We start from the raw sequence: 7,827 nt of genomic DNA on the forward strand, positions 1-7,827 counted from the left end.
TGATTGATTGATTTGTTGAGAAGTCTTCTGTATCTCTTCATCTTCCAAACATTATATGAAGTACTGTTCTGAACATGAGCCAGATCCAATTTGAAACAGGTTCAATTTATCAGCTGCAATAATTAACATTGACCACTAGATGGAGAACTACCACAAACCTTTCCCCAGATTTACAAACACCCCATCTTCCCTTTTTCTCCCCTCTTTCTCCCTCCCTCATTTTCCTCCTTTTTTTCTTCCACAATTCCCATCTTCTTTTCTGTCAGTTTCCTTTCCATCTTTTCCCCTCTCCTGCTCTGGCTCAATCATTGCCATCACAGCCCTAACTGAAAAGTATGAGTGGGTGTAAGAGGACTAGAAGAAGAATGGGTTCTTTTATGGCTGTATATGTTTTGATGTACAGAGTGTTGAACATCTAAATTGATTAGTGAGATTAGCCTCCTCATTCCTCAGCGCTTTACGCCTCTTTCTGTAAGCTTTTTAGCATGCTTATGAACGGTACGGAGGCTGAAATGATGAAGGTGTTCTTTGAATAGAGTGAAATGTGAATGGACAGCAGAACCTTTGTTCCCCTTGTATGCCATTTCTCTTTAGCATTCATATTGTTTAAGATGTGTTTGTGTTCATGTGCCATGCCTCTGAGCGCCTACTGAAAAAATCACAGTAGGTATCTTCAAGAAAAATGAAGATGCTGTATTCTTGAGCCATAATCCATTGATGAAATTACATGGCTTGATTTGAATTTGCTCCCAATGATTTCAAGGTTGTGCAAGATGTTGCAAAATATATTAAAAATACAAATTAAATGAACAACACATAATTAGGATTTTACACAACTTGATATGAATTCAGATTAACCTATACTATCTTTATCTATTCTTTCTGTATACAAACAATATATACAACCCCTGTCTATTCTGTCTTTCTCTCTATAGGTATAGGTTTCTCTTTGAAAGTTTAAATACTGGCCTGAATGTCTAAGCAAGTCATTCTTCAAAGTCATCAGGTGAAAGATAAGTTTGAACAAGTGTTCTGAGTGAGTATTTATTTCTGTTTTCAGTTACATTGAAGTCACTGATGCTTGTAGTCAATGCTAATGTACACTGTCTAATATGAGAATTTCTTTGCTTTTGGATGATGTGCAGTGTTTTTGTTCAGCTTTCTTGCCAAGAAGAAAAATCCTATCCTGAGTCTGAATTGAAGCCTACATTACAATAAAAGTAACCCATTTGTATTTAGCAAAAGTTAAGTGGGAGTGTAATACTCAGCTAATGATGTCAACTCAATTCAAAGGAAGACAATCATTACGGGCTGCGTGTTACGCCTCCAGAACAGTTCAGTACACCATTGATTCTCAAAGTCTTTAAGCTACTGGAGGGATCAACAGTGTTTTTCAAATTGATATTGCCTCAATTGTATTTTTATGATGGTGGTGAGGAACGTCAACACGTTGCTCCAAAGTCTCCCATGGGTGTTTAGTTGGTTTCAGAACAGGTGATTGTTGTTGTTTCTTACCCTGTGCTTTGTGTAGAAACAGTTGTGTTTATTTTGTTTCTCCAGTTATTTATTCAGATTTTATCATTCTGGTGTGAATCTAGACATGCCAATGTTTATATTTTAGTCTGACTCAGATTACTGTGAAATTTTGTATGGACAGACTTTCAGTCTATAGACCTTTATGATCACCTGACTTTACATCTCACCCTCAGCTTGACATTTTTAGCTTTTAGTAATTGATTGATCCTAACTATTGGATGGATTATGTCAAACATTTGGAACAGATACCACAGTAGCCCAAAGATTGATCCTATTGATTTTGATGATTTTGTGATGTTTTGCTGAGACACCAACTTGGTCCAACTTTTTACTCAACCAGTGAAATATTTCAATGTCTACTCTGTGGAATGACTCACAATTTTGTACAGATAATCATGGCTCCCAGATTACGTATCATACATCATATGACTCCTCCACTGCCACCAGCAGGTTGGCATTTGTGTTTTTAGGTAAAATGTCTCAACAATTTTAGATGGATTTCTATGACATGTAGTTCACACATTCGTCTCTCTCAGAATGAATTGTAATGACTTTGGTGATCCCATCAACTTCTGATCTGCCATCATCACATTTGTCCTACATTTTGGTTTATAACCAAAATACCTGTAAATCAGCCTCAGCTTTATGATGTATTTAGTACTACAGTAATAGGCAAATGTTAGCATGCTAACACAGTAAACTAAACACTGCTGACCATGTAAAATGCAGTACGGGTTACAATGGGTTGCAAGTGAGGTTATAAGTCTTTTTTTATTTTTCTATAACAAAAGCAGCTTTCAGAGGAAATACATTCATCTCTTTTTGAAGTAGTGATAGATTTCTTCCAACACACACACGCACACACACACACACATTCCTCCACCATGTAAAGTTGATGTGGGAGGAAACTGGAGTAAACTGGAATGTCAAGAATCGATTCCCTCTCTCTTTATTATCTCTGGTTCCTCTCCAGGAAGACATGAACCAGATCAGACGACGGGGGAAATTACTGTGATGTGAATGAGCTGTGGGACTCACTAATCAGTGACGTAATGAGCATGGACACACCGATTGACTGAATTGTCTGTGAAAATTTTTAGTCATCCAGGTCATCATTATCCAAGGGTTCAACTGAGGGCAACTGGACTTGGTTGTAGATACTTTAAGGCATTTAGCCTCTCATCCAAGGACCTTCTCAGTTCTAATTGACTGGTGGGAATTCCCACATATTTAGCCTCTGTGGGGTCATCATCACAGTCATTGAATGAATTTTAGGATTGGTTTTAAAATTCTTATATTTGCTTTAGGTGAGGGTTAAATGATGTCATATATTCAAGACTTCAGTGATTTTGTGAACAAGGTTCAAGGACTGAAGCTGGACGTTGATGAAACTGTGGTGTCTTATGATGCGACTTTATTGTTTACGTGCATCCCAACTACAGAGGTGGTGCAAAGCTTAAGGAAATAACTGCTACATGACAAACGAACCAACCTCAGGCCTGCTGGACCACCTATTTACCAGTACAACAGGAGGTTTTCAGACAAAAGAAAGGGTTAGCAAAGCCCTCAATCCCTTCAGAGGAACAGTACCGAGCCACTGGTTTAGATATGTGGATGACAGATGGGTCAAAATTAAAACCCAGGAAGGGCAAGCCTTCACAAAACACATTAACTCAGAAGACAGTAATCACAAATTGACAGAAGAGGACATCAGGAACAACCGCTTGGCTTTGTTGGACTGTGCAGCACACATTGAAGCAGAAGAAGCCCACACAATGGAGTATACAGGAAACCCACACACACAGACCAATACTTACTCTTTGACTCTCGCCACCCACAAGAACATAAGATGGGAGTTATCAGAACCCTGCACTGCCAAGCTGATAATGTACCAAGTTAAACATCTTCATATCTACAACCAAGTCCAGTTGCCCTCAATTTAACCTTACATGGATTGACTGAATTGATTGAATTAGAATACAGGTTTCACTTTACTGGTGATGGTTGTGGATTGCAGTGCATGTTCAGTGTTGATGTGGCTGATAATTTGTAGTACCTGCTATTTAGAGGGTGCCAGCATGCTGTGATGAGTGATGAGTGCTGTGCATTAAGCTAGAGTCTAACCCTGTGTGTAGTGGTTCTTCAACTTAATGGAAGCCTTGGTTGTCCTGGTTTGGCTGGTTGCCCCTAATTTTTATTAGCTGTTATTGCCTTTTTAATGAAGTCGCTTATTTAATGTGATGAATTAAAAAATATTACCATTTTTGTACTGTACAGCATGTGTGTGTGTGTGCTTGTAGCTACATGTGTGAATGCGTGTCTTCCTGTACTTTGTGAGAAACGATTTGAGTTTTAGATCTTAAGTGTCAAGGTTTGAGTAACAGTAGTATCAAGTTAGGACTTTGGGTTGAGGTTAATAAGAGTTCATCAGTGGAACATTAGGGCTCAGGTGATGTGTAAAGCAGTTAGGCTAGAACAAGAGAAGGCATGCTGTCATTGAAGGTCTTCACAAGTACTGGAATATGTATGTGTTTTACACATGCATGTGTATCCACTTCTATTTACTGCTTACATCCTATATGCACATATACATGATTATGATGTGTGGGTGAGATGCACTTTAGTCTATTTACAGCAGCTGCCTTTAAGTGGCTTGAAGAATACAAATACAGATTGAATGCTTTTCCTTTGAATTCACATCGTGTCTTTGTGAACTGTGCGTGGTAGCTCTTGATGCTGTTTCATTCATATGCTTACTCCTCATCTTTAATGTTAGCACCGGAATAAAATCAGTGTGTATTAAAAGATGAACAAACCTTTCCTAGTAGTATTTTAGGTAACTGTTTTTATTTTACAGGTCATGCAATCTTACGCTAATTTCCTGAAGTCATTTACAGGAATTTAACGGTTCATTTTTAGGACATTTCACAGAGAGCGTGGTGCGTATTGGTACAAATGGTAAGGAAAAACAGGAAATAAGTCTAGAGTTTAGTTAATAAATGAGACTCTTAATTTTTTAACTGACAGAAAATACTTATTTTCAATGCTTAATTTTGTGTGCCAAACTACATATTAGTGTATTAGGATGTTTCTTAAAAACTCTACATTGATCATATACTACCAATAGTGCCATATACTACCAAATGACCCCCAGCAATAGAATTAACAGTTACAGTACATTGGAGTTAATATATTATAGAAAAAAACTAATATATAAGTATTTTCTGTCAGTTAAAGAATTGTCAAGAGTATAATTTATTCAAATCTTTGGAAAATAAATGAAAAAGTGAAAACCCAAAATGTTATGATTGAGGACATACCAGTGAACTTAACACTTTTTTCTGTTTTGTTTTTTTCTCATAACTTTTACCAAATGGCACCATCTTGTCTGTAAAATGTCCTAGAAAGTAAGCATGGAATACCTACATGTTACTTTGTCAATTTCCAGAAAATGGATATAATATTGAGGGAGCTGTAAAATAAAGTGTTACTGTATTTTGATATTTTTTTTATTTTTGGCTTCCATGGTGGTAGTCACTCCATGGTGGTAGCCACTACTGACTGGTAGTCACAAATGGGTTATTATTGGCTGATTATATCCCAGAACTATATTCCCTGAGTTGCTTATGAGTTGATTATGAAATTAAGCCCGATTTTCTTGGGGTCAGATCAGAAATACCACTGCAACTCATGCTTGAGTTCGTGACATATCTGTGTTGATTTCCATTTTATTTTATTTTTATTTTTTTCAGACTGCACATGGCAATACATACATTTATGAAACAGGTAGTATCATCTCTTCTGCCATCCATAAATGTTCAAGATTTGTGAACTTTATACTTTTTTGGGAGAGATTAACTGTGTTTATAAGAGCAATAAAAAGTCTGACAGGTAGATCCTGGAGAGGTTAGAAAAGAAGAAATTAAATAAAAATATTTAAAAAGAAAAGAATGGGGTTAAACATACATATCTATATATGATTTCCATTTCCATAAAATAATGTTGATACAAAGATGTACTTGTAACACCCCATGTTGAAAGTCAACATCTGGGCAACAAAACATGGTGCCTGTGGCCTCATAAAGGTCTAAAAATGCTATCAACCAGCTTCTAAACAGGGACGACATGATGTTCTGTCAAGTCTCTTCTCATGAGAGATTTCAGTGTTCTCACTGGTTTGAAGTGGGTGGCAATCATTTGGAAAGGATGTCATATTTCCTGCACCAATCAAGATTTAATGATATCAGAATCATAATCTGATGACAGTTGTCAGTAAAATCTGATCAACCACACCCTGATAAAGCAGATTTTTGTCAGACATTTGATACGTTGTGCCTAAGTCAATGTCAAATAAAGCAAGTCTCTTCATTTGATCAGTAGTTCAATATGAAACATGGCAGCTGTCAAAGTAACTTCAAATAAAAGCAAATATGACCATAGTGTATGATCAAATCTACTTCAGTATAGCTAGACAGTTCTATTAAAAAATGAAAGTGACAAAGAATATGACAGATGTGCAAGAGGCAGAAATCATATTGTTAAAACATTATTCCTTTGAATCTTGGGAGATCTCCACTCCCAAATCCACAATCCCCACAGGATCCTGCTTTGAACTCAACACCTTGTCACACTCTGTCTTCATCCGTGTTAACTTTGAACTTGAACACCTGCAAGTCACCTTTCAAGAAGTACTTTGTGGGAAAGGTATATCACACTGTGGCTCGACAAGACCACAGAACAGCCTATAATCCGAACTTGACCTTTTAGTGGTTTCCTCGATTACAACACCTCACCGTTAATATTACAGCCTTTAATATTTAACACTCCTGAACATATCTGTACCCGCTGTAACTGGAGACAGAGCGTGAAGTTTGTGTGTTTGGGTGCGTGCGCGTAAGTGTGTTGTGCTGCCGGTCAGTGTGCCACATCTGATATCCTTACTGACAGTCTACAAGGACGAATGGGAGTGTGTGTTGGTGTGTGTGTGTGTGCAACCTGACACTACCTCTCACACTCTATCTGTATTTAGCATCAGTTACCGTCAGGTAGAACGATTAGTCACTGAGGAGGTTGGCCAAGCAATTAGACTGGGAGAAAGCTTTCTAGAATTAAATATCTTGGAGTACTGCTGCCTGGCAGATAGCATGACACATCTATTCTTATGAAGTGTCTCTTTAGCACACATGGACTTCACATATGTAGTGTATGTCCATGTGAATGTAAGATAAGGCAAGGCAACTTTATTTGTATGGTACATTTTATAAACAATGTTAAGCATTTAACATGCTTGTATTAAGACAATGAAAGAGACAAAGAACAATTGAAATAACATAAGAATTGAAAGAATAATATGTTTTGTGCAAATTTTTGTTTACAAGCAATAAAAGTTGAAGCAAGTGAGATGTTCCAGATCTGTGCACAAAGCAGCTTCACTACTGTGTTCAGTACAGTATATTTAGATTTAAACATGAAACACATGAAACTGGAAATGTATCACTACATACATACTTTCTACTTACATACACACTACTGTACATACTAACTGTAATATTTCCATCAAAATTGCAAAATATATTTGCATATATGTTTTCTAGTGTAGTAACTGTATAAAAAAACAGTGCACTAAAAGATTAGTAAATTGCACATAATCTACAGTCTACAGTTAGCACCTAGTATGGAACTGGGATACAGTAAAAGTTGCATCCATATTTGATAGCTAGCTTCTTCTTCCCTCCCTTTTGAGGGTGTACTGCTATGTTTCATGGTGCATTACTGCCACACACTGCTGATCAGTCAAATAGTAAGAAAAGATTTGCAGAGATATGTATAGCATCATGTATGTGTACTTACAATTGACTGTATTTAACTATGGACAACCTGTCCCTCCTTCATACCACAATGCAAAAGTGAAGCCAAAATATCTCCTTTCCGGGAGCTGCCATCTTGCTTGGGTGAAATTATTTGGAGCCATTGTTTGATCAGTAGAGTCAGGTGGAGGGATGATGGCCTGTGGGACACTTCCTCTCAGTTATTTAACCACTCATGGAAGGTTTGAGAGTGACTGTCAAAGCTGCCAAACATCATGGCCCACCCTTTATTTTTTTTACATAAGCAAATAACAAATTTTAAAATATTCCAGAAAATTGAGACATACATCACCATGATAAGTACTACCTAAAGTGACAGAGAGCATCTGTGGGAAAATGTATTTGATGTGTATTTTGATTTTTTTAGTTTGGACATGTCCCATTTGCTAACACAGAGGAGGAAAGATTTATCACCTATACTGCA

This window comes from Scomber japonicus, chromosome 23 (assembly GCF_027409825.1).
Source record: "Scomber japonicus isolate fScoJap1 chromosome 23, fScoJap1.pri, whole genome shotgun sequence".
Lineage (NCBI taxonomy): Eukaryota > Metazoa > Chordata > Actinopteri > Scombriformes > Scombridae > Scomber > Scomber japonicus.